We start from the raw sequence: 27518 nt of genomic DNA, 5'->3' as shown, positions 1-27518 counted from the left end.
CAGCTGCCATATACTGAGTCAGAACATTGGTCCATCTAGCTCAGTATTGCCTCTAGACTGGCAGCAGCTTCTCCAAGGTTGCTAGTTAGATAAGCCATGAGAATGAACCCCACTAATGAACAAGGAAAAAACAAGGGGAACACGGGTAACAGACAAAAACTATATAACAAAACCCATGTATAAAGACAAAGGTAATAATGACAGAGGCCCAACGCAGGTAGTGACCAGATTGAACATATAATAACAAATCCCACAGGCACCCATGTAATGACTATCAATAAATACAGAGATAAGGGCTGAACAAGCCCCACACAGTGAAGAATGTAAATAAATAACCGTCACTCGAAAGCTGGTCATAAACGATGATCTGGATGGTGCTGCTGTGCCAGAAGACAGTCGTCAAACATGCAAAGTGCTGCACTCTGCACAAAAACCTTCGCCTAAAAGGCTAGGCACAGAAATCTTGAAAATAGAGCTGGAATCTTGACAGACTTCCTAGGTAATGGTCTGTTTCATGAAAATCTTCATTAGAAGTATAGTAATCATAAATCTAGGAAAGCTTTGTCACTAAAGGCAGCAACTCACCACCGTGTCTGCTCGGACATGCTATGTTCCTAGTTATGTTATTATATGTTCAATCTGGTCATTACCTGCGGTGGGCCTTTGTCATTATTACCTTTGTCTTTATACATGGGTTTTGTTATATAGTTTTTTTCTCCAAGGTTGCTGGCAGGAATCTCTCTCAGCCCTATCTTGAAGAAGCCAGAAAGAGAACATGGAACCTAGATGGTTTCCCCAACCTGCGGCCCTCCAGATGTTGCTGAACTACAACTCCCAGCATACCCAGCCACAATAAACTGTGGCTAGGGATGCTGGGAGTTGTAGTTCAGCAACATCTGGAGGGGTGCAGGTTGGGGAAGCCTTACAGAGCTCACACATGTAGTCTCCCATTCATATACAACCAGGGTGGATCCTGCTTAGCTAAGGGGACAAGTCATGCTTGCTACCTCAAGACCAGCTCTTCTCTCTATCAATGTGCAGAGAAGCAGAACATTGAAGAAAAAACATACAATGGGAATATAACTTTCCAGTATTTATCCCAGAACCCATACCCCAGAGACTGACTCATAAATGAATTCAGATGCATAGCATTAGAGCGCTGTGATGCTGCACCCCAGGGCTGCTGTGGATGTCAAAGGCAGCCCTGATGCTATTCTGAAGCAGTGGATGTGGAAGCTGCATTTCCCCAGGGATTCCCCATGGCTGCCAATTTTTGCATGATTGCAAGTGTCGATGATTGTTGCCTCCCAACACCTACCAAAAAGACCGCCACTGTGAAAGACTGAGGGAGCATACACACCTACCCAGTTCACTAGGGAACGGCTTGACTCCACAGGCATCCCTTCCAATATTGCTTCCACCACCACAGCAGCATGGCTTGAGAATGCTAAGCATGGACCACAGCTGGGTAGGCCTTACATTGCCTCCAGAAGCAAAATGTCTTGTACTGTCAGCAGTACAAGTATGCAGCAGAAACGAGGCCAGAAGTCCATGACAGGGCAGAATGTTGGGTGGAAGCCAGAAATCTGGAGGTACAGATCAGTGTTCCCCTGTAACAGGGATTCCCAGGTGTTGTTGACTACAACCAGAAGCGTTCTTATCCCTGGACTTCTGGGTGGAAGTCCAGGGCCTCCACACCTCCTGGGCCCCCCAAATCCTCTTTAGTCTGTCCCGGGTGGTGTGGTCACCATGCCCCACCACCAGCCTACACACACTGTGCCCGGCGGCCAAGAGTGACTGTGACCTCTGCCAGGCGGTCAAGCGTGACTTCGGCCAGGGGCGAGTGGGGAAAGAAATATGAGGGATGGGAATATGTTACGTTGCGTGTTGAAATGTTTCTGCTAATGCATATTTGTATAAATATACCTGTTTTATATTCTTACATTCTTGTGAGTTCAGTTGCTGTTTGTGCCCCCAAGAACCCACGTGTTAAAAATACTGTGTGTGTCATGGTGTGTGTGTGTGTGTGTGTGTGTGAATGCTTAACTTGCAGCAGGTGAGTGTGTGTGGCTCCAATGGCCTAAAGGTCCAGGCTCTAAAACAGATGCACCTCTGACTTAACATAAGAACATAATAGCCCTGCTGGATCAGGCCTAAGGCCCATCTAGTCCAGCATCCTGTTTCACACAGTGGCCCACCAGATGCCACTGGAAGCCACAGGCAGGAGTTGAGGGCATGCCCTCTCTCCTGCTGTTACTCCCCTGCAACTGGTACTTAGAGGAATCCTGCCTCTGAGGCTGGAAGTGGCCTTTAGCACTCCAACTAGTAGCCGATGATAGACCTCTCCTCCAGGAAGTTATCCAAACCCCTCTTAAAGCCACCCAGATTGTTGGCTGTCACCACATCTTGTGGCAGAGAATTCCACAAGAGAATTCCTTTAAGGAATCCCTTTTGACTTCAATCCCTTTTGACTTCCACAATCCTCAGTGGCAATGGCCAAGGCCATTGTAGCTGGCAATTATGGGAGTTGTAGTCAATAACATCTGGGAATCCCTGTTACAGGGAACACAGGTACCGATACAAGGTCCAGATGGCTCCTTTAAAGGAAACGGAGCCCTCTTGAGCCCCTACTCCATCTTAAAAGGCATGCACAGAATCCTGGGAAGTGTAGCCCTTCCTGGGGCTTTCCTCCTAGAGCTCTTAAGAGGGGGCTCCATCTCTCTTAAAGGGCCCTCCCAGCACTGAAAAAAGTGCAGTACTGTGCAGAGATCAGCACGGCGGGAAATGGCTCTCACATTGAAGGTTTTTTGTCCAAGTGGCCCCTGTTTGAACAATAGTGAGGATCATTGCTCTTATCAATCCCACCTGTAACATGGTGAGTGGCTCTGAGTGCCTTCTATGTGCTGCTGGGGTGTGGTGCAAAGCTGAGACATTGGCATCATTTCCAATTTGGCCAGGATGTATTGGCTTCCCAAGCATCATTAGGGGAGTACATCTCCAGCAGTTGAGCAGGGGATGAATCCAGAGGTGCACCCAGGTAATTTTGGAGGCCGGATCTAAAGGCCTTTGGAGGCCCCCCACTTGCACCATATGATGCAAGTTAAGCATCATATTTTAACACGCAGATTATTGAAGGCACAAACCACACCACTCAGGATGGACTAAAGAGGATTTAGTACATACAGACAAGCATGTCCAGTACAAGAACTGAGACAATGTGATGGCAAAGCCCCAGCACTCCTGACACTGGTAGCCATCCTCTATTGTGGAGGACCCAGCTTTTGTGTGTTTCCTCAGCATCTTCTTCCCAGGCGGAAGAAGATGCCTAGCTAGGCAACATGTCATTCCAGCATACGACTGGAGTTAGGTGGCTGCGATCTTCTTGGAGTGAGCCCAGCACTGAGTGAGCCCAGTGCTGGCTCCAGGAGCAAAATGCCTCCCATGGACCATCCTCTCTGTACTGGCCCACCTCACTGCTGCCACTGATGACCACTTGACAATCCTGGACCACTGTCCAGAGGGAGAGGGTAAGATTAATGGAAACTCTTTCTCCTTCTCTTCTCTTGTCTCCCTGACTGGGTACTCGGAGAGAGGCAACCACAGCAAGAAGCAGAATCTCAGGGTCAACAGTGGGACCCTTCCTTGTGGGTAGGTGCCCAACAATGCCAGCCACTGACATTGGCCCACACTGATCCTACTAAGGACATCAGAGAACTCTGTTGAAGACTTTTAAATTTAGCCCTTGCTTGGGAAGCATCTCAAGGGAAACTAGACATCCATGGACACAGTCCTCATCATCTTGAAAAATTTCACTTGAACCATTCTGCCACTTAAATTTGCTGAATGCACTACCATTTTATACCAGAATATGCTCAGGGAAAGGTTTATTTATTTATTTGTTTTAGAAGAAATTCTGAATATAATCTCCATCTTTTAACTGTTATTGTTCTCAATAGACTTTTACACTCAGTAATCAGATCAATAATTCCAAAGTGGCATCATGCCCAAGGAAAACAGAAGATCTTTCTCAGATTCACATTTACTATGATTCAAGTTTACCACATATGGTAATTCATCACAAATATGAATAATGTTTGAAGTTGGAATTCTATGGATTCCAAACTGTTCTTTTACTTCCCTTCTGCAAGCATGTTAATAAAACATTCTATGACATATGCAGGTGGTTCTTAAAGAGCGATTTTGCCCATTGGCGAGCCACCTCCTCCTAGACCAGGCCGGCTCAACTTCGGCCCTCCTGCAGATGTTGGCCTACAACTCCCATAATCCCTAGCTACTGCCCACTGTTGCTGGGGATTATGGGAGCTGTAATCCAAATACAGATGGGGGAGGGCAAAATTGAGCAGGCCTGTTCTATACCAATTTACTTATCATGTGGGGTAGTTCTAGTTACTCACAGTTTTCTACCCCCGCAACTAAATTGGTATGCCATTTTAAAAGCTACTCTCTCCACTTTTCAGCTGGCACAAAGGGAGATTTAAAGAAGTGGAGTGAGAGGCAGAAGCTGCTTCATCCACTTTCACCTTGTTGGGAATTCTCTCTGGTAAGAGATACCCTTCGAATATAGCAGAGCGCACAGAGGCACAACACAGTGGAGTCTGCCCAGGTATGAGTGTATGCTAAGAGTAAAAAAACTTGGAGCCAGTTCATAGTTTCAAATCAATATAAGGAGTATTTATTAGTGAACTCCATTCGAGATAGTAAAGTGGAGAGATAGGATCTCTAATCTAGCTAGCTAGCTGGATGCACATGGATGCATCTCTGCACACATGGTGCAGGGAGAGAGAAGAGCTTGCATGTTAACTTGCAAGGGAGAAGAAAGGAAAGAGAAGGAAGAGGAAATGGCCAGGCAGGAAGGAAGTCCCTAAGAATAGCAATCTACATACCAAAGGGATAGTGTCAGAGCATTAGAGAAAGGATGACCAATGTCTTGACCTCTCTAGCCCTCTGACTCACTAGTCTGTCCCCCTCTGTCATTGAGACATGAGACAGAGCAAAGTCCTTCACTTCCAACACACCTTTTGTGCCATTTTTTTAAACCTCCCCATGCATCAGCTGAGAAGCAGGGAGAGTGACTTTTTAAACTTGACACCTCCCCATGCTTCTCAGCTATGTTTGGGTAGGTTTAAAATTTAAACAGCCACTCTCCCCACTGACGTGCAGGGAGATTTAAATAGCCACTCTCCCCACACAGGCTACCCCATCCACTCTTACCGCGAGAGAGGATTGCTTAGCAGGTTCAGTTCCTGGTATCTCCAGGTAGAGCTGGGAAAGACTGCTGCCTGCAGCCTTGGAGAGCTGCTGCCAGTCAGTGCAGACAATGCTTAGCTAGATGGACCAATAGCTTGACTCAGTATAAGGCAGCTTCCTATGTTCCATGGGAACGCAGGAACTGCTACATTGCATTTTATTGTTGTTCTCTTTTAATAGTAAGTTTCCTTCTGAGGTGTTGTACCTAAACATTGGGGGTAGGAAGTCTTTCAAACCATAAATCAAGGTGTTGGAAGATATTTGAAAATGTGCTTGAGCAGCGAAAAAGATTAGTTTGATTAGTATCAAGCTAGCTAAGATAGATGGCGCCTTTCGTATCTGGTACATTCTGTCCCTTGCCTTGGAGGTGCTTGACTATGTCTATGTGGGGAGGGTAAAAATAGATTGAGGCCCACAAGCCCATCTCTTGAGGAGTCAAGTAAACTCCTCAAGAGAAGTCACATGTGAAAGCATCTGGGACCTTTTGAGTTAAAAGAGGATGTATTGACTTGTATGCAATGCGCAAGTGTGGAATGTACTGTTATCTCAATATAAAAGAGACGTAGAAACTGCTAGAGCGCGCAGCCGCACCCAGAGAGCTTTGATTGCTAGCAAACTTTAATAAAGCTCTGTTTGAAAGTGTGATACTGGTGCCTGGTATAAATTACCTAACCAAGAAAATGAACACAGGGAGAATCCCTCCCACTTCTAACAATGGAAACCCATACTTGCCAAAATGGAAAACAGCTCTATTCAAATATGCTTATGAGCCACATCTAATATCTAAATAGTGGAAAGGTGGGATATAAATATATTAAGTTAATGAATTTATTTATCAAATTTATACCCCACCCAAACTTACATCTCTGGGCGGCCATTAAATTTGAATTACATTTGACTTACATTGCTGAAGGCTCTCGGCTGCTGTACTGTGCTATATACATTTTTTTCTCTTTTTGTTTTTTCAAGTATATCCTGCTCATCTTCCAAGAAGCCCAGAGTGGTGTATGTGATTTATGTTTATCCTCACAACACTGTGAGATAGGTTAGGCTGAGAGAGAAGTGACTGGCCCAGTGAGTTTCATGGCAGAATGGGGATTTGAACTCAGGTCTCCCAGTTCTAGACCAACATTTTAACCACTACACCATGCATTTATTTTGCAACCTTCTCTTCTTTGCTGTCCTCTAGAGCACGTGTGCTCACAAACCGACTATAATAGCATTAAAAAAAAATACAACCTGAAGCTGTTTAATAGATTTTTTAACACCACAATGGATCTGGTTGCTCTTAATGAAGATCTGCAACTTACAAACATTTAGCAACTCTTACGATCTCTCAAAGTATTTATGAGGCGGGTAGAGAGGAAGCTAGTTAGTGATCTCTGTTGCAGGTGTGTGCACATTAACCCCTCTTAAAAACAAACACACACATACCTGGAGGATTCTTTTAAAAAGGCAACATAGGGAGAATGAGAACTACTTGAAAGCAGGGGCAGTTGGAGTGTGTGATTCTTTTTGCTGCCCTGCTACTCGGCAGAAACATGGAAATGGGTGGGATGTTACCAGAGGAGGCTTCCAAATCACTGGGCCAGAACCCATAAGTAAGCAAACACCCCAGGACGTTAGAGGCCTGCAAGGAAGCCTATTCCTCCTATTCCTCCTCCTCCTTCCTCCCTGCTGCCCTGGGCTCCAGTCTGTCACCTTCTCCTCCCCTTCCACCAGCCAGCCCCTTTGTCGACACTTGATCATTTACATCAAGTTGACATTCGCAGAGTTTACTCAGGGGTCTGTAATTGTATTCTTTCACCGGTTCTGCATTACCAACCATGAAAATGGAATCTTATCATCCCTGACCAATTTTTAATGTACAAAATGATTTGGCCGAGGTTCAAAGGGAGCCACAATTGAAATCAGGTGAATGATACATGTAGTATTTTTCAGTTTCTCCGTGCCTTGATTTGATTTTTTCCCCTCATATGGCATAGAGAAAAAAGTCTCTCTTTTTTTTGTAAGCGATATAAATGCATATATATGCTGCATATATCTAAGGGCTATCTATAGATTCCTTTTTGGTACCCAACTATCATTCAAATTTACTTACTCACAGAGGACAATGGAATTTCCTATAATCCCTAAAAAGCAATCAAAGAATTGGAACAAGCTTAAATTCTCCTGATAGAGCACTGGGATTAATAGGACATTTATTAAATGAAACCCCATTGCCACATGAAAAGGGGCCTCTGAGACACACTCACACAAATAAAATCAGGGCACATTTACATCATAAAGAGCAGAGTAAACAATGGGGAACCCTTTCTCACTGAAAAGCATACCATCTCCAAAGGGATAGCAGCCTCTTGGCACAAGGGGTGAAGAGTCTCTGTGTCCTTCATGTCAAAGAGTCCAGATTTCTTTTAAGAGAATAGACAGTGGATCAATGTCTGGGCACAAATAATCTAATTGTGGGAGAGGATGAGTGTGCCAACTGCCCCTCTACATGATGGGAAATTTGGCTCCAGAATACGGAATGTTGAGGATTTGCCAGAATCCTGCGAATATCAGGTGTGCAGCGTGATTCTACACATGCTTCTCCAGAAATATTTTTAACAAAGCTTATTCCAGGGAAGTCTGTAATGGAGGGCAGAGGGCTGATTCCAGAGGCAGATTTTGTCACTATTAAAGAGTGGTAAATTGCCAGCTCTTCATTGTATTGTATTGTTACGTATTGTATTGTATTGCTGTCAGATGTGAGAGGGGATGGAGTTCATTTGGATCTTCCAGCTGAGAAGCCAAAATATCTTTTTTAAAAATGTTTATTGAAAATATATTTCACTCAATATGGTAAACAGTAAGACAAGATAACAAGTGGATATGTACCTGTATACAACTAGTGTTAATATTCAACATTAGTTCATACTTAACCCTAAATTAAAGCTTTTGATTAATTTTAAGATATTTAAAATATCTCAAGGTAGCCCTGTTAAGTTGGTGTGTTAAAGCACATCTAACAGCTTTGGAGAATGGGGAAAAGTTCTCCTTCAGTGGGATAACTGTCATAATCAGACATAAGCCTGATTCAGACATTATGCTGTAAAAGTGTATAGATGTCTGTCCACTCGTACATCTGTTTGTGTGAATGACTGTACCTGCGTTCATATTAAAAGTGAAACTGGGTACAGGCCCTTCAAATGCATGGTGCAGATAGGAAGTATACTGCTGTACCTGCGTTCAACATAACGTGTGAATAACTACCTATGTACAGATCTGTACTTGTGTACATGATACACTCATACAAGTGTTGAACATAATCTCTGAATGGCTTTGGATGAAGGATCCTCCGAATCAATATGCAACATCTGAAGTTAAAGAGTCCAAGGCTAGGCAAAGACAGCAGAGGCCTATGAATGCAATGATTCATTGTATGTTAATGTTGAAAGTACTGAGGTGGATTTTCTCCATCTTGAAGGCCAACAAGAGACATACTGGAAGAAGCACCTGGTTACCACTTCCAGTAATGATGCTGTCGCCCATATTTTCTGGGCAGTAGGACAAGCTACAGCTGCCCATCATTAGACTCTTTTGCAAGTGTGCTCCACAGTAATTCCAAGTATTTCCAGTAATTCCAGCAGGGGGAGAGAAACTGGCGCTATCCACCCCCAGCACAGTACCTCCAGTGACTGTTGATGGTGTCACTGTTCTGTTTCTTTTTAGATTGTGAGTCCTTTGGGGACAGGGATCCATCTTATTTATTTGTTATTTCTCTGTGTAAACCACCCTGATTCATTTTTATAAAGGCAGTATAGAAATTGAATAAATAATAATTTGAGCATGTGGAGTACACAGTTAACAATCAATGGCGAGACACTTGGACAGGTTAGCATTAGAAGAGGGATTTTCCAAGGGGACAAAACAGGCCTTGGATACCAAACATCTAAAACATCCAGTAAAATCAACCATCTGCTGTACATGGACGATCTGAAGTTGTATGGAAAGTCCCAGTCAGAAATCGAATCACTGCTAAACACTGTCCGTATATTCAGTAGCGATATAGCAATGGAGTTTGGACTAGACAAGTGTGCTGCATTAATAATGAACAGAGGAAAAATAACAAAAACAGAAGGAATAGAAGTGCCCAATGGAAGCAAGATCAAGAACCTGGAAGAGAAAGAACATTACAAATACTTGGGCATTCTCCAGGCTGATAACATCGCACACACTGAAGTTAAAAGAAAAATGGGAAGTGAATACATCAGGAGAGTTAGAAAAATCCTCAAGTCCAAACTCAATGGCGGGAACACCATACAAGCCATAAACACCTGGGCTATACCTGTTATCAGATACCCTGCAGGAATAATAGACTGGACCCAAGCAGAGCTAGAGATGCTGGATCGTAAGACCAGGAAAATCATGACCATCGATCATGCTCTGCACCCCCGCAGTGATGTCGATAGGCTATACCTCCCTCGCAGCTCAGGTGGAAGAGGAATGCTGCAAGTCCATCAAACAGTAGAGGAGGAGAAAAGAGACCTTGAAGAATATATCAAAGACAGTGAAAAAGATGCACTTCAGATGGTCAATAACACGAAACTATTCAACACCAATGAAAGAAAGCAGGCCTACAAGAAAGAACAAGTCAAGAACCGAGCAGAAAAATGGAGAAATAAGCCACTGCATGGTCAATATTTGCACAATATAAGTGGAAAATCAGACATCAGCAAGACCTGGCAATGGCTTAAGAATGGCAACTTGAAGAAAGAAACAGAGGGTTTAATACTGGCTGCACAAGAACAGGCACTAAGAACAAATGCAATAAGAGCAAAAGTCGAAAAATCCACAACAAACAGCAAGTGCTGCCTTTGTAAAGAAGCAGATGAAACCGTGGACCACCTAATCAGCTGTTGTAAAAAGATTGCACAGACTGACTACAAACAAAGACATGACAAGGTAGCAGGGATGATACACTGGAACATCTGCAAAAAATACAAGCTACCTGTAGCCAAGAATTGGTGGGACCATAAAATTGAAAAAGTTGAAGAAAATGAAGATGTAAAAATATTATGGGACTTCTGACTACAAACAGACAAACATCTGCCACACAATACAGCAGATATAACTGTAGTCGAGAAGAAAGAAAAACAAGTTAAAATAATTGACATAGCAATACCAGGGGATAGTAGAATAGAAGAAAAAGAAATAGAAAAAATCACCAAATACAAAGATCTACAAATTGAAATTGAAAGGCTGTGGCAGAAAAAGACCAAAATAATCCCAGTGGTAATTGGCGCCCTGGGTGCAGTTCCAAAAAACCTTGACGAGCACCTCAACACCATAGGGGTCACAGAAATCACCATCAGCCAATTACAAAAAGCAGCTTTACTGGGAACAGCCTATATTCTGTGATGATATGTATAACAATTGACAATAAGATTCTGGCATCCCAGGTCCTTGGGAAGGACTCGATGTCTGGATAAAACAAACCAGACAATAACACCTGTCTGACTGTGTAAACAAGAAATAATCATAATAATACAATAACTATTAATAAGAAGGATATGTAATGGAAAGATCCCTGTAAAAACCAGACGGAATAATGGAAAACCTTTAAATTGCTGGGGGTGGAAGGGAATCGTGTTGGGCCGTGACATCATTATAGCACGCCATTGCTAGCAAACACAAGCAAGCCATGTCACAGCAGCTACTGAGGCTTAGGGCTTGGAGCAGGCTTTGTGGGATCATTGCAGAGGCAGCAGGTGAGTAGGGGGGCATCCCAGGGGTGAGAGGAAGCCGGTAATTGGCGGCAGGGAGGCAGGAGAGGGGTCCTTGGTGGCTCCTTCTCTCAGGATGCTTGGGGTGGCTCATGTTCTTTGAACATGTCTGCCCAATTACAGTTAGGCCTCTGGCTGAAGGCTTCTTTCCACAGTGGACCTGGCAAAGAGTGGGAGGGGAAAAGATTTTCATGACTCTTCCCTCCCTTCATAAACCCTTTCAACTTGCATAAATTTATTCCTGAGGGTCTCAAAGCCCTCAGGAACAGATGTATACAAAATGAAAGGGTTTTTGGAGGGAGAGGAGAACCATGAAAATCACTCCCCCTCCCCGCCCGATCCACTGCACAAAGAAGGTTTTCGCACAGGGATGCTGAAGGCTTCTAGTGGAACTGCAGCTCCCCTTCTGTCACTGGATGGTTGTGTATTGTGTCATCCACTACGTTCAATGATACTTACTCCATGGCATGTATGCATAAGATTGCAGCCTTAGTTATAGTAGGACGCAAAGACTAAGTGGTTGTGCCAACTGAACCATTTACCTGTCAGATAAATGTTTCAGTTGCAAAACAAGACCACACTGGCCTGGTTCACAAAATCATTTGAATCTAGATTTAATGTGAGTTACTGACATGAGCATGATTGTGTGGACCCATGTCAAGGTGGTTTATGGCCTGAGATGAATCTGAGACTCCCACCTTGCTGTGGGTGCACACAATCATCCTAAATTTGATAAGCCACATTAAGATTAGGTTTGAACAATTGTGTGCACCAGCCAATGTTTTCTCCAATCTCCAAAGAAAAAGCTACTGAAAGAACTTCAGCCTTCTTAAATAACAATCTTCCCATTAGAAGATCCTGATGATATCAGACTGCTGTGCCATCATTAATTGAAAATGGCAAGCCAAACTATATGACTGTCTGGGTCTGGGAGCTACCAAATGTTTTAGCATCTTAAAAAGAAGCCATCTATATTCTAGTTCATTTTTGCTAGGAGAGGGAACAGCTCTGCCCCTCTTTTTTCTACATGTATTTGATCATCCTTTGCACTAGAATGCATTGGTATTTTTCATTATTTAATTACATACTCCCCCCCACCTCTAGTCTTCTAATTGCTTGCTACATCAATGCAGCACTTCTTTGACCAACATCACAGGCTCTAAATGTGTTTGTTCTTATTGTCATGGATTCTGGTTATGTGTTTTAAAAGAAGTACAGTGTGGTGGCAGACATGTGCCTTGAAAAACATTTAGCAAAGGGCACACTTCCTCTTCTTAGTCTTAGGGGATGACATTTACAGAGCTAAATATCTAAATATCTGCAAAAAAACTTCAGATAAGCCAAGCTCACACTTCCAAGTGGGAGTCCATCTAGCAGGGGTGTGGGGGATGCTTTTAAATGAACAGGTATTGTACCACATAGTGTTTAAAAAATAATAATCTCTTGTTTTCATCGTAAGTCAACATGAATTCACTAGTTCCAGTTAACCTTTTGTAAGGGTTTTCCATCCTCACTTTTACTGTCAAAAATAAAAGCTTCTGACAAATTAGCTTCATTGGCCTACATCTCAACTAATTTTGCTCTAGTGTAATACTGTTGTACCAGCATAAGGATATAGCACAAGGAAATTGTGCAAAGAAAGGCAATGGAATATGTTGACACATTGAGCACGTGGTGTAGTGACACTGCTGGAAGCCTGTGTCCAGGCTGGCCACCGTTCTCACGCCCTCTGTGCCAGGGCCGTCCTTAGAGAGCCCTGGTGGGGTGCGGGGCCCGGGGCAAATCCGCCAGTGTGGGGCCCCCTTCCAGTTAACTCTAATGGGGGTTAAAAGAGAGGGGCCCGGGGCAGTCACTCTGCTTGCCATGCCCTAAGGACAGCCCTGCCCTGTGCTTACCCACCGCAGCGACCCCTAGCCTCCAAGGCCTCAGCCATGATGCTATATAATGATGCCACAGTCCAGCAGTGCTGCGCCACAATGCCGTTATATTGCACCACAGCTGGCTTGCGGCTCTATTCTGGTGGCAGGTTGGCCTAAAGAGTTGGGCAGCAAATGGTGGGCTGGCCATTCCCCTTCTCCATGGTGACTGTTGCCCTTTGCCAGACCCCTGAGGCCAATGGCTGGTCAACCAAGGCAGAGGGAGGATGGACCTGATGTGGCAGGCGGGCCTGAGGCAGTGGTGGTGAATGGGGGGCTGGCGGGGGGCACTGTGAAGGCAGCAAATGGTGGGGCTTCTCATCCCTCCCGCAGGGCCCCAGGCTGCCCTCTTTCCCTACAGGGCTTCAGGCAGACTGTGTTCCTGGAACATGGCCCTCTGGGGTCTGCAAACCAGTTCGAGTCGAACCAGCCCAGTTCAACCAGTTTGAGCTCAAACCGGCCTGGTCCTCCAAAAAGGGAGGCTGGTCCGAGCTCGAGCCAAAGTTGCATCATATCAGGGGGAGATCCATAACTGAGAGGCCATTACAGGTGTTCATGGAATCACTCTAGTTGATTCTTGCAAAAATTTTGATTGGACCACCTCCATTTGTTTAAAGGTATGCGGAGCACAAATAGCAGCCCCATACATCAATTGTGAGAGCACTTTAGCCTCATAAACCTTATTTGCAGCAGGTATACAGTGGCCTTCTCTGTGGAAGAAGAACTTTAAGATAGTAGAGGCACTCTTCTGAGCGTTAGTTGCATCATGCTCACAGTGAATTCTAGAGCCATTTTAACTGAAAACCACTCCCAGGTATTTATAAGTCCTTACATGATCAATTACCTCCCTATTTATCCACCGGATATGTTTCTTAGATTATTGTTTTTAAATAGCAAAAACCATGATCATAGACTTTTGGACATTTATAGATAAATACTCCTCTTCACAGTATTGAGCTAACTTACGTAAAGCCCTTCTCATACCAACAGATGTTCTAGATAGAATAACTGCATTGTCAGCATAAAACAGCACTGAGATAGATTTACTGGCTAATTTAGGAGGGTGGAAATCCGGGTTATCCATGCATTCAATAAGAGAGGTTATATAAAGATTGAAAAGAAGTGGGGCCAAAATGCCTCCCTGTTTTACTCCTTTCTGTGTGGGTACAGACTGGGTCAGATGTCCTTGGACACCTTTGACCTTGTATGTGTCCTGGAAAAGATCTTCCATTAGCCATTGCACAATATTCCAAAACCCCACAACTTTGCGTAACTCCACAAACTATTTAATTGCACATCACTTCTTTTGCTGCACTAGCACAACACCAGTCTTGATGTCAGCCAACGATCTTCACTATCAGGAATGCCAAATCTAGGAATGCAGAGCTTTTTGTCCAAGAACTGATGACATATTTTAAGAGAATTGTACAAATGCAATTTGGTTAGTTACTATGGACTTAGAATTCCATGATCAAGCCTAATTATGCTGTCAATTTCTCATACATCTTGCCACCTGGGAAGAGGTGGGAAGGTTACCACGCAGGGCTATAGCTCCTGGTTTAAACTCTTTTAGCACATCTCCCTTGTAAGGCTTAGAGCCTCATTTTGTACATAAATGACACAGCTAAATATTCCTTTAGCTCTATTAACATAAAATTAAAAGGGCTTTTTTTTTTTCCTTGGGAGATAATTAGTTGATACCCCATTGAAGTTCTAATTTATTTCCAAAGAAAAGCCTGTAATTGGACATTGTTCTTACCCAAACGCTGAAGAAATCTCATGTGTAACTAGACAGCTGCTTTGACACAGGCGCAGCTAAGGATGTTTTATAGCTGATGTGGACTTACTTTCAACATACATTTGGCAAGTTCTTCTTGCTCAGACTACCATGGAGGCCCAGTTCAGATGTACGTTAACTGGAGTTAAGCATGGCTGAGGTTTCAGTTCTTAACTCCAAATCACGCCACAGATGTTCAACAAACGGTAACCAGCTAAACTCCAGCTGAAAGAGAGGGGAGCCCCTCCCTGCTGCCCAGCTGCTGAGGCACATTCCTGCCACCTCTATGACTGGAGTTTGGAATAGGCACGAAACCGTGGTTATAGCTGTAAGCATTCAGGCATAATGCCGTACCGGTAAAACCTCAGTTGCTGGCGGCGAAACTTAGAGATAACCGAAGCTTCTAACTGGAGTTTGGTGAGGCAAACCAGAGTTAGCTTTTGGCCTGTAAACATGGTTTTGTGCATGTGGGCGTACTGCTGTTCAGTAACAAGGATTCCCAGATGTTGTTGCCTACAGCTCCCATCAACCCTAACAACAATGACCTTTGACTGGGGATGCTGAGAGTTTTAGTCAACAATATCTGGGAATCCCTATTACAGGGAATACTGCTGCAGTTACAACCTTGGCCAGCTATAACCAGGGGCACACCTAGGACATTTTGGCACCCGGACCGCGCACCCCTGCAAGGTCCCCCCACCATGAGCCCCGCAAAACCTACTTTTGGGGGCCCCCTGCCTGAAGCCAACCTGCCCCTGCCCTGCTGCACTGAACCTCTGTTGGAGATGAACTTCCAGTGCATCGACCTTTTGCACCAACTGTCCTAATGACCATTGAGGGCATTGGGAGTAGAGACAGTGAGTCAGGGTCTCCCTATCTGTCCCTACTCTATGACCCCTGAACTGACTCTGCAGCACTTCCTGTGCTGAGTCACAATCCTTCCTTTCCTCCTAGAGAGCAGATGGAAACATCTCTCTCTGTCTCCTTACCTATCCACTATGTAGTCCTTTAGATTAGAGATAGGTCTTTCCCATCCAAGTGTATTTAACCAATAAATGTTTAGTGTTTAGTCATACAAGGATCTCCATGTCTTTTCTTTAAATAGCTGCAATATCCAAACCATCCTCTGCTACCTACTCTGTAACTGGAGTGTGTGCTCATTCCTTAGTGCTCTGCTGTTTTACCTATTGTGGTTAAAAATCAACAACCTCTAACAACCTCCAGGTTTTTTCCCATAATTTCAGCCACCATGTGCGCAGCCAGGGGGTGAGCCGAGCGGGCCCCCACACACAGCCGTGGCAGCTGTCATGCCCCTACTGACAGACATCGAAGAGGAGTGGGAGGGAGGCGACTTACTAGAAAGTGGGGAGGTGCCTGAGGAGGAGCAGGCCGGTAACGTGAGTGGGGAGGTAATTGAGACAGGCCAGGGCGAGAATTTGGTGCAGGAGGGGCCAGCAGGGCCTGATGATCTTTGGAGAGAAGGGTCAGGAGCTGAGCCAGAGTTTGAACGGCTACTTTCTCCTTGAGAACACAGATGGGGGAAACGTCAGCAGCAGGTGAGGGAATTACGAAGGCGTAATCGGCTGGCGAGAAGACAGAAGCCGGATTGAATCTACGGCAGCTGGCGGGGGTGGAGTGTGGATTAAGTGCATGTGGCTGCTGACTATAAATCGGGCAGCCTGTGCCTTGAACAAACTGCTGGAAAACAACACGTCAAATCGGCTTGGAGCTTTTGTGGGAGAGATTGTGACTTTGGAATTTGGGCTCCTCACCCCTCACTTCTGTATTGTTGGTGAGACGGTTAAACATGACTATTCAGCAGTAAAACTGAAACTTGAGCTAGTGGCTATTGTGCCATATATTTCTGGCCAGCGTCTTCCATCGAGTGAGCTCGTGACAACGGCCGGAGTGACTGCTGGGCCTGCCCGTCCAGCCCAGTGGCTCTTGATAATGGCAAGGCACTCCAGCACACCTGTACAGTTGAAATAGACTGGTGCAAGCCTGTGATGGCCCTATGAGGATTCATTATATGCCTTCATTTCTTCTGTTCATTTTGACTGCCATTGGACAGTGCCAGCTGTCAACTGCCATGTGTCAACTACACCCCCCAACATACACATACACTGTGGTACTCAGTTTATTGTTTAAGGAATTTTTGAAACATTTAAATTCTTTGGTGTCTTCATTACACACCTTCATTTCTTCTGTTCGTTTTGACCCCCACTGCTTTGTGGGTAGAGGTGGGGAATTAATGGCATCCCATGTGCCAACTACCCCCCCCCAGCCTGCAAGCCACTGGGTACTCAGTTTATATTTTAGGAATTTTTGAGGTGTTTAGACTCTTTGGTGTGTAATGAATCCTCATAGAGATTCATTATGAGGAAAGGTTATTTTCTTTATTATTATTCCCAAAGTGTCTAAGTACTTGAAAACATCCCTAGAACATAAACTGAGTAGTACCCCACTGCCTTGCGGGTGGGGGTGTGCATAGTTGGCACATGGTAGTAGACAGTTGGCAATGTCCAAAGACAGTCAAAATGAATAGAAGAAATGAAGGTGTGTAATGAATACTTAGAGGGATTCATTGAGGAAAAGTTATTATACACCAAAGAATCCAAACACTAGGAAAAATAGTGACCACACATTTTGCTCCATAACTCCACTTCTACAAGGGCTAGAGCTTAGCTCCTCCTCCTCCTCCTCCTCCTCCTCCTCCTCCTCCTCCTTTTTAAAATGAAAGCTGGGATTCTGGGGAAATTAATAGGAGGGATCAAAATCTTGAATCAATTCATATCAAATCTGGCAAGATTCAATTTGGACCCAAATCTAGCCAATGAACCACAGGGTTCTGTCTGTCTCTTAACTGCCCAAATCAGCTAGATTTGGGTACAAATTGATTTGTACCCGAATCAATTCACACATCTTTGATTTGTAAAATGTGTGAATATTGCAGCTGTATAGATGGATTTGTATATACTTGTATATATGTATTTGCAAAATGTGTTTATTTAGGCCTCCCTCTTCCCCCCGCTCCAGTTTAGTTCTGACATGCATGCACACACGCACCAAACACACATATACCGGCAATGATGAGTAAGCGGTTGGCTGCCACATCACGTCGCGTGTGGCCTCCACTGTATCCGCCTGAGCCGGACTTTCCTATACTTTTAACTAATTTAGGCTCCCCTCTCTTCCCCCTCTTCAGTCTAGTACACACACATCAAACATGCATGCATGTTGATGATGACTGTGTGGTCTGGTGTCACCACCACACATCTGGGGCCTGTGTGGCCTCCCGCAAAGATGTGGTGGACCTGCCACTCTTAGGTGCTTTCCCCCACAGGCGAAATGCATGCACAAAGAGAAAGAGCAGAAAACCAAGGTGCATTACTTTAAGCTCTCATTCAATGTGGTGGTTTTTTTGCCTTGCCCCCTCTTTCTTTGCAGTTTGTGTGTCGGGTTGGTTTTACTGCCTTTTGCCATCTTGCTTGGTCTCATTTGTTTGTGGCTGTTGTGGTCTGTGGTGTTTGGTTTGGTTCTCTTGGTTTTGCAGTTGTGTGGGCACAGCAGAAGGTCTGTGTCTCTGTGGTGGTTTTTTGGTTTTCAGTTTGGTGTCCTTTTAGTTGTGTCACTGCCTGTTGGTATTGTGGCCTGCTAGGGGCAAAAAACCAGGGTGGGTGGTAGGCACCCATGGATGCCAACTGCCACCCCAACCCCAAAGCAATTGGGCACTCCTGTGATATTAAGTGATTTTTTAAAAAAGATTTTTGCATTTCTCCCATAGGGGACAATAGGGATTTGAAGCAGCCTAGCTGGCCTGGGCAACCCAAAGTGGGTTCGGGGGCATGAAAGGTTGTGCCACAACTCCCCCCAGGGAGCCCCAAGCTGGTGAGGTTTATGTTTTCTTTTTCAGGATTTTTTTTTTTTAAAGTTTCTGGCCTCTTAACAGTCTATCAGAGTGGATTCTTTGGTGTATATATATATGTGTGTGTGTGTGTGTGTGTGTGTGTGTATACACACACATACATACATATGTGTGTGTGTGGGTGTGTGTGGGTATGTATATATATATGAATATGAATGTGCTCCGCTAACCAAGCACTCCGCTAACCCCGCCTATTTGATTGTGTATTGCTGCGATGAGGCTCCGCGACGCACCAACACATGAGGAAACCCCCACCGGGAGGCTGAAACAAACCTCCCAGCCATGAGGGGTCTCTCCAGGATGCCTCGCACACTCACGTGGGGCATCCTGGAACTTCCGGGGGCCGTGTGGCCTCAGATCCCTGCAGCCCCCGCCGGATCTGTGACGGAGCTGGCAGTTGTGTGGGTGGCCGATCCGGCCGCCCAGGGCTGCAGGAATGATCATCTGTGGGGAGAGCGGGCTAAGCCCGGGCTAAACCCTAGCAGCCCGCACTCCCTGCAAACCCCATTCAGGAGAGTTTCACTGATCATGAGACCCACCTCAGTATATGGCAGCTTGTGACTCAGTATAATGCAGCTTTCTATGTTCCTATCCCAGGGATTGAATCTTGGAGCTTCTGCATACAAAATATGGGCTCTACCATTGGGTTACCTAACAGATTAGAATAAGAACATAAGAACAGCCCTGCTGGATCAGGCCCAAGGCCCATCTAGTCCAGCATCCTGTTCACACAGTGGCCCACCAGATGCCTCGGAGAAGCCCACAGGTAAGAGGTGAGCTTTCCTGCAATGCCAATAGAGTGGCATTTCAACAGAGTAGGTGGAAGGTGAGGGCGGGGTTAGTAATAGGGCTTCAGATGGAGTCTTAAGAGGCACTCCTAGAATCCTGCTAATGGGAAGACCCTAATGGATAATTTAATTTAACCTATTGTACCAGAAGCAGATGCCTGCCTTACTTTTTGTTCCAAAGTGCTGAGGACCTTGGTATAGCATTGACAGTGCTTTGCTCAGAAACCAGCCCTCCATCATTTTTAAGCCCGCGCAATCTGTCCCTCAAAAGACCAGTACGTAGGATTAATATTTTATGCATGAAATGTTTCATGTACAGTAGTGACATAATAAGAAGAGGCATTTTATTAGTTTGTGCATGCAAGAAGAATGGATTACAGAAACAGGAAGTGTGTAACCACTTGCACTGAGATGCCATTTTATTAACACCCAGGTTGTTCATTTTATGGATAGTGGACATCAGCCTCTTTCTTTTTCTTTTATAATTTAATATATTTCTTTGCCAAACCCTGTCTGAAATATAGCACCCCTTTTGGGTGCTTTTTTCATGCGTATCTTGGCAGAAAGTAACCCATGTGGAAAGGCACTGCGCAGAGAGCTACAGCTGTTGCCACTTATGCTCCAGAGCACAATTTTAGGAATTAATGGCTTCTAATCCTGAAAATAATATAGATACAGAATGGTGTTAGATTCCAAGCTGCCAAGATGAAGTCTCTTGCTCTTACTTCATAAATATGTTTATAAGAGTATGCCTTAATCTCTTAACAGCAAGAAAAAGCTGTAGAGATCTCACTCTGTGTTTAATGCTAAAGTTGATGACTGGTGGAAACTCTTGAATGGCATTTCAGAATGCACTCTGGTACCTCTCAATTTAAATACTGGGAAGACAATTAGAAGATGTTTGTTTGCTCTGTGGATAAACATCTTTTCTGCTCTTGCCATTTAACTTCAGTGACTCATAAATGTTTTGTGCTTTTGTTACTATGAATGAATTCACTGTCCTTGTTTCAGAATTATATGCTGCCAAAGACTATTTCACTGATAATCTTCATGTGCATCCAACAAAGACTCTTTCTTCTTGGTACCCAAGATGCAATGTTTTCTAAGTATTTAAATAATTTATCTGACTTCCCCATCACACTTGGGCAGCCTGCATGTGAATGAAGCTGCATTATATGGAGTCAAATCATTGGTTCATCTAGTAAGGGCAGGGGGGCTCTTTCATAAGGTGAGGTGAGGCAGTTCCTTCAAGTGGCAGAGTCCCAGCTTGGCAGCAAGATGTACCCCCTCACTGCCATCAAAGCAGTCCTTTGGGACCAATTTGACCAGGGGCGTAACTATAATAGGGCAAGGGGAGACAGTTGTCTGGGGGCCCACTGCCTTGGGACCACCCCCCCCAGAGGCAAGTCACATGACTGGCTCCCCCAGCTGCTCACCCGCCCGGGCTTCCTTCAGTTGTATTCATCCTCCGAAACTGATGTGGGTGTTAAGACCTGGAGCTACCAGAACAGCATGTCTTTCTCTAGTACCATTAAATGTCTTGCATCATCCACAATTTACAAAACCTTTTAAAAAATAATTTAAGATGATGTTCTATTAAGATTTCTCTACTTCAGTGAGCTTCAGTGAGGGGGGGGGCATTTTAAAATCTTGTCTCTGGGCCCACTCCAACCTTGCTACGCCCCTGAATCTGACCCTTGCAAGCTTTGTGAGGATGGCGCCTCCTCACACTTCTTGCAAAGAAGTACGAGGAGAGAAGAGGAGACTTCTGGCAACCTTCTCTCCTCCCTGCCCCCACCGATGCCACTTTCAAAGCTTGCAAGGATTGTTTAGGGGGCTAGCCTCCCACCAGGGACATGGAGGCAATGATGATGACTACGACTACAAAGATGTATATACCGCTTTTCAGCAGGAGTTCTCAAAAGTGGTTTACACAGAAAGATAAATAAATAATGAGGCTGTTCTCATGACCATCCTAGCCTGGCCTGGGCTACCCCAAGCAGAGTTAGGCTGGTCATGAGAAGCAGCGGGTTCCTCACGGATCCCTTCGCTCTCCTCCTGCCCAACCCCCTTAACAAACTCAGCTGTTAGCTGAGGTTAAGGGTGCTCTCACACCCTTACCCTGACTACCAGGTATCATGTGATTTCTCAGGCTGCGTGCAGGCCAGAGGAGTCATAGACAAGGGCACAGAGAGCACCCGTCTGATGGGGGAATCAGACCGCGTGTGCCGCATATTGCACTGAGGGATGCCTGGAGGCCGGAACGACATTTTCCAGCCCCAGATCCCCCTGCCCTGCTCCGTGCTTCATGGCACACGGGAGGTATGCTGATGGAAGAAAGGTTGGTCATCTGGGGGGAAGGTAAGTTAAGGGTATCCTTCCCCCCACGCCCTCTCAGCCAGCCAAGGATGATCGTGTGACTCGCCCCAATAAATAAGATGACTCCTTGTCCCCAAAGGGCTTACAATCTAAAAGAAACATAAAGTAGACACCAGCAACAGCCACTGGAAAAACAACAACATTGTGCTGGGATTGGATGACAGTTGCTCTTAGGAACATAGGAAGTTGCCATATACTGAGTCAGACCATTGGTCTATCTAGCTTAGTATTGCCTTCACAGACTGGCAGTGGCTTCTCCAAGGTTGCTGGCAGGAATCCCTCTCAGGCCTATCTTGGATAAGCCAGGGAGGGAACTTGAAACCTTCTGTTCTTCCCAGAGTGGCTCCATCCCCTGAAGGAAATATCTTACAGTGCTCACACTTCTAGTCTCCCATATGCAACCAGGGTGCACCTTGCTTAGCTAAGGGAACATGTTGTGCTTGCTACCACAAGACCAGCAATCCTCTCCGCAGACCAGCTCTCCTCTCCTCTTCCTCTGCTAAATATAAGAGAATTGTAGGGGAGAATTTGAGTTACTTAGTAGAGCCTTTACTTAGGCTCTTACCGCCTACTTAGCAGAGGAACCCAGTTTGAGGAGAACAGAGCTCACAGATGAGTTCCGGAGACAATTGCTTAAAGTATAAAACATGGAAATATTTATTTTAAGAAGTTATAGAGCCCTTTCCTATGATCCGTGAGAAGGGTTCGAAGGGGCGAGGGGAGGAAGGCATAAAGAGCTTAGCTCCCCCGCAGACGATCCTCTTCTTGTTGCTGGGTAGCCGGATCAGCCGCCCCAGACAATTGCGGGCTTCTGCCAGTAAGTAGCTCTGAGGGTCAGGTTGCTGGGACATGTCACCCTGCATCGTCCCACCCAGCCCGTAACTCCCATAATGCACCACATGAGTGCACGATGCATTATGAGGATCCCTCTCCCCTCCCCAAAGCCAGCCATGAGCCCCGTAATCTGCCAGCCGCATCCGGGGCTGGCAGACAATTAGTCAAATGGGGTTAGGAGAGCGCTCAGCATGATCCAGGCAGTATATACACACACAGGCAAAACTGGGTTGGGCTTCCTTGCCTGCGTGTGTGAATAGTTTCACCAACTTAGATAGAAAGCCTGCACCCTGTACTAGCTACATCACAGTGGAAGGGAGGAGAAGGAACTGTGAGAACAAAGAGGAAGGGAGTGTCCTAAGAGTATCAGTCTACCAATCAGAGCAGAGATACAAGAGTGAGAGAGAACAAGAGGACAGTCTTATACTCTCTACTTCCACCTCCAATGTCCCTAGTGGTCAATAGGAACTGATGGTGTTGAGAGTCGATGCCTATGGAGTCACATCTCTAACAAGAGTCACCGACTTTAAAAGGTGCCTCTTTGCTCATTTAGCAGGCAAAGCAGTATTTAGTGCCTTGCCTCAGGTGCTGCCATACTGTGGGCCACTGTAGCACCTAGTGCAGTACCACCAGCGTGGTGTAGTGGTTAGAGTGCTGGACTAGGACTGGGGAGACCTGAGTTCAAATCCCCATTCAACCATGAGACTTGCTGGGTGACTCTGGGCCAGTCACTTCTCTCTCAGCCTAACTTACTTCACAGGGTTATTGTGAAGAGAAACTTAAGTATGTAGTACACCGCTCTGGGCTCCTTGGAGAAAGAGCGGGATATAAATTCAAACAACAACAACAACAACAACAACACTGACTGATAGCTAGGGTTTCAAATACAAATACAACAGATATTTATATACCAATTTTCAACAAAAGTTCCCAAAGCAGTTCAGATAGATAGATAGATAGATAGATAGAAATAAAATGGCTCCCTGTCCCCAAAGGGGTTACAGTCTAAAACAGATATCAGCAATAGCCACTGGAAGGATGTTGCGCTGGGGATGGATAGGGCTAGTTGCGCACCCCCTGTTAAATAAAGAGTATCACCACTTTAAAAACATGCCTCTTCGCTCAGTTAGCAGGGGAAGATTCCCCTCAAATGTGGGAGATTTTTCCCTGTCTTACCTGGTGATGCCAGAGATTAATCCAGTGCCATTCTGACTACAAGCATGTTCTCTACCCAATCTGCCTAAATGTAGTCTATTGTCCAAATGTTTAGAGTTCTAAAATTAGGAATATAAAAATTGGGTGTTTTTTGATTGGTTTTTTTAATTAGGAAGTTGGAAATTAGGAATATAAATTCCTAATTTATATGCTGTTAGTGAACATGCCAGGGACATGGAGATGACCCTACTCCCACACTTCCAAAAAGGTCTTCCTTTTGTTTAAGGCAGATCATTCAGAACTTGATAGAATCTACTTTGTGAGTGTGTGTCGGGGGGTGGGGATCTGTGAAGAAATTGCTGTTCCAATTCAAAACAAAATCTTCCTAGCTGGCACTTGTCAGCACCTTGGCATCATTAGCTGGCTTCTTTGAACTAATGTTGAGCAACTCCTACTAAAATTATCAGTACATTCTCAGTCTTCTTCCTAGGGTAAAATTATTTACCAAAAGCCTTTCCTGGTATGATTTGTCTTCTATAGTTTCTAACAGGAGTTCCCAACCTGTGGTACTCCAGATGTTGCTGAACTACAACTCAACATCTGGAGTACCACAGGTTGGGGGCCACTGGTTGGGGGCCACTTCCTCATACTGCATTTACCCAAATAGAAGAAGGCCCCCTTAAAACTAGAGGTTGAGGCCATCCACGCAATCAAAAACTGGGTTCCACCCAGGTTTGGGAGTTTAGTTGTGCTCCCAATTTTCAGTTGTGTGGAAGCAAGGTAGGAGGGAAACTTGGGTAGAAGTGATTGTGTGGAAGCAAGGTAACCTGTATTTGGGTAAATACAGGTTATACCTGTATATACCCAAAAGGAGCAGCACTCTGAATTTAAGCCAACCTCCCAGTTTCTAACATCAAAGAATCTGGAACAAATCTAGTCTTGGATTGAGGTAAATAAGTAGCTGACCTTGGAATCCTTTCAAGTTGCCCTTGTGGAAGGGTGTGTGTGCGCATGCAGTCTCCACCTCTGCCTTGGGAATCCCTACACCAAAGGAGTTGCTGTGATATGTTTAATAGTAAAGGTAAAGAGTGCTGTCAAGTCAGTGTCTACTCCTAGTGACCACAGAGCCCTGTGATAGTCTTTGGTAGATTACAGGAGGGGTTTATAATTGCCTTCTCCTGCACAGTATGAGATGATGCCTTTCAGTATCTTCCCGTATTGCTGCTGCCTGATATTGGTGTTTCCCATAGTCTGGAAAACATACCAGCGGGGATTCGAACTGGCAACTTCTGGCTTGCTAGTTAAGTCATTTCCCCTCTACACCATTAGGTGGCTTCCATGTTTAATAGTAACCCACTATAAACAGAGATATTTGTGTGGCCATTTCCAGTGACATGTATCATGTGCTTTGTAGCAGCTCCACTGAATTCTTGAAGATGGTATTGGACCAACACTCTGATGCTGACTGCACAGTTTGGCAAACTGGGTCATGTTGTTCCACAAATTGGTCGCACATTCTGAGCATTTTATATGATGAAAGGATGTTCTTAAGCAGAAATGTGCATGAAGATTATTTCCTCTCATAGGAAAATATGGGAAGCCAGCTTTGAGATCTCTGGATTGTACCTATTGTCCAGGACATCATGCCCATTGCCTTACCATGAAGCTCTAGCTTCAAGCAGCGAATTGGGGAGGGGCTATCAAGGGCAGCTCCAGAGGAGGGGACAAATGCCCCGAGAAAAGTGACTTGCCTTCCTGCCCCCCATTTATGTTTCAGAAATCTAATATGTGGGACACAGTTCACTCACCCATAAATGCACTTTCCCCCTTCTGTGTTCCCCCTCATTTCCCCCCCTGGTGATTTTTTCCCCTGGGGGCCATAGGTAAGTGGATGATCATATGCTTTACATATAGAACATCACAGTTTCAATCCCTGGTATCTCCAGGTGGGGCAGCAAAATGCCTGTGGGAATATGATTAATTAAGGTCAGCATGGAGATAATTAAGCATGAACATTTAGGAAAAAATATGGCATGTGGAAAAGGAGACCAGGGTACTAATATGAGGGAATAACTCTTTCCCCCCTAGCGTTGTTTCTGTAAATGTTCTTCCCACATCCTTGTCGCAATAAAGCAAGGAAGTTCCATGTCTGTAATCAAGACTTTGAATGTGTGCCGTCAGTGTAAGTGCACATGTACAGCTTACATAAGAACATAAGAACAGTTTAGTGAGGCAAGACTTCTTCTCTCAAAGTACTCCAAAAGGTTAGCAAGGCAAGACTTGCCCTTGCAGAAACCATGGTAGTTCTCCTTCAGCAAGGCCTGGGCCGCCTTCACCCGTAACGCCCATGTTGTCTGAATTATTGTAACTGTGGTTCCCGGACCCAACTGTAGTTCCAATTTTGCCCCAAACCTGGGAATGAACTCTCAGTTTATATTGAGTTCCACTCACCCAACTGAGGATCCATTCCCTCCTCTGTGTGGGAATTTTACCCAAACCAGAGTTAACAGAGGAAGCTCCTCCTGCTGGCTTCCCTTCCATTGGTTGGCACAGGCTGTCCTTCCAGGTTCGGAGGAAGCCTGCGCAACTAGTACCACCCCGTTGCCGGCTCCCAAACTGAAGATAGTGATCATCTGGGAGTGCGCACACAAGCGGGGGGTGGGGGTGGGGATGGTGGCAAACTGCAGGTCCATTGGAACCATGGTTTGCTGTTCTGTGTGAAGGCGGCCCTGTTCTACTATATGTTTAACAATTTTGTCCTTAAGTATGCTTTCCATCAATTTATCTGGCACAGAAGTTAAGCTAACTGGAATGTAGCTTGATCAACCTGAGCACTTGCACTGCAGTGGTCATTTATGCCCTACTGAACTCCATGGGTATGTCTCATCTCCAGCTTGACTCACAAGTTGCTGCACATCGCTCACCGTAGAGCTGGGTCAGGACCTTTCATTTGGGCTTGTGATATGCTATTGCTGGTTTCAGTATTTTACATGGGGCAAGAATGGGAGACAATGATGACCCATCAAAGGCAGCACATTTTCGGCAGATATGCTGAGGGAGATGCTGATACCTGTAGGTGAATTGTACTGTTGTCCTTGGCTTTGTCCAGTGTGGACTTTCTGCTCTACATTTCCCCCCTCAAAGCAAGATTTGCTTTGTGGCTTTGTAACATGGACATAGTATGACGGGAAGCTGTCAAGCCTTTTTAACAATAATTAAAACCTCCCCCCAAGGGATATTTTCAATCAGATTGCATTAAGTCAATGTAGACTTCATATCTCTGTGTTGCAACTTCACTTGCTTGTCAGTGGGGAGCATCAGGGATGAGCTTCCCGGAATGTTTCTGGTCCATTCTGTGAATTAGCTCCACAGGAATTTCTTGATTATCATCAGAAACTATTTCATGGACAAAGAAATGGATACACGCTGGTGAGCTGAGTTGAAAGACCTGGCAAGCCTAACACCAGATAGATGTTCTGAGGCTGATCTTGAGTAAGATCAGCCCAGAGGCAGGGTCAGTTGTAAATCAATGGGCAGTAGCTCAATCACTGAGTCAAGGTTCAATCTATAAGGGAGAATTTGAGTCCACCTCTTATTTAGCAGAGGGGCTGCTGGGCAGTATGCTGCTTCTCGAAGCAACATTCAGGTGCAGCATTACTGGAGGCAAGCACTGGCTAATTTACCCTTAAAGGTGCCTCTCATCTCCCCCCT

Source organism: Hemicordylus capensis, chromosome 1, assembly GCF_027244095.1.
Source record: "Hemicordylus capensis ecotype Gifberg chromosome 1, rHemCap1.1.pri, whole genome shotgun sequence".
Classification (NCBI taxonomy): Eukaryota; Metazoa; Chordata; class Lepidosauria; order Squamata; family Cordylidae; genus Hemicordylus; species Hemicordylus capensis.
The sequence above is the reverse complement of the archived record's forward strand: the minus strand, read 5'-3'. Positions refer to the sequence as shown.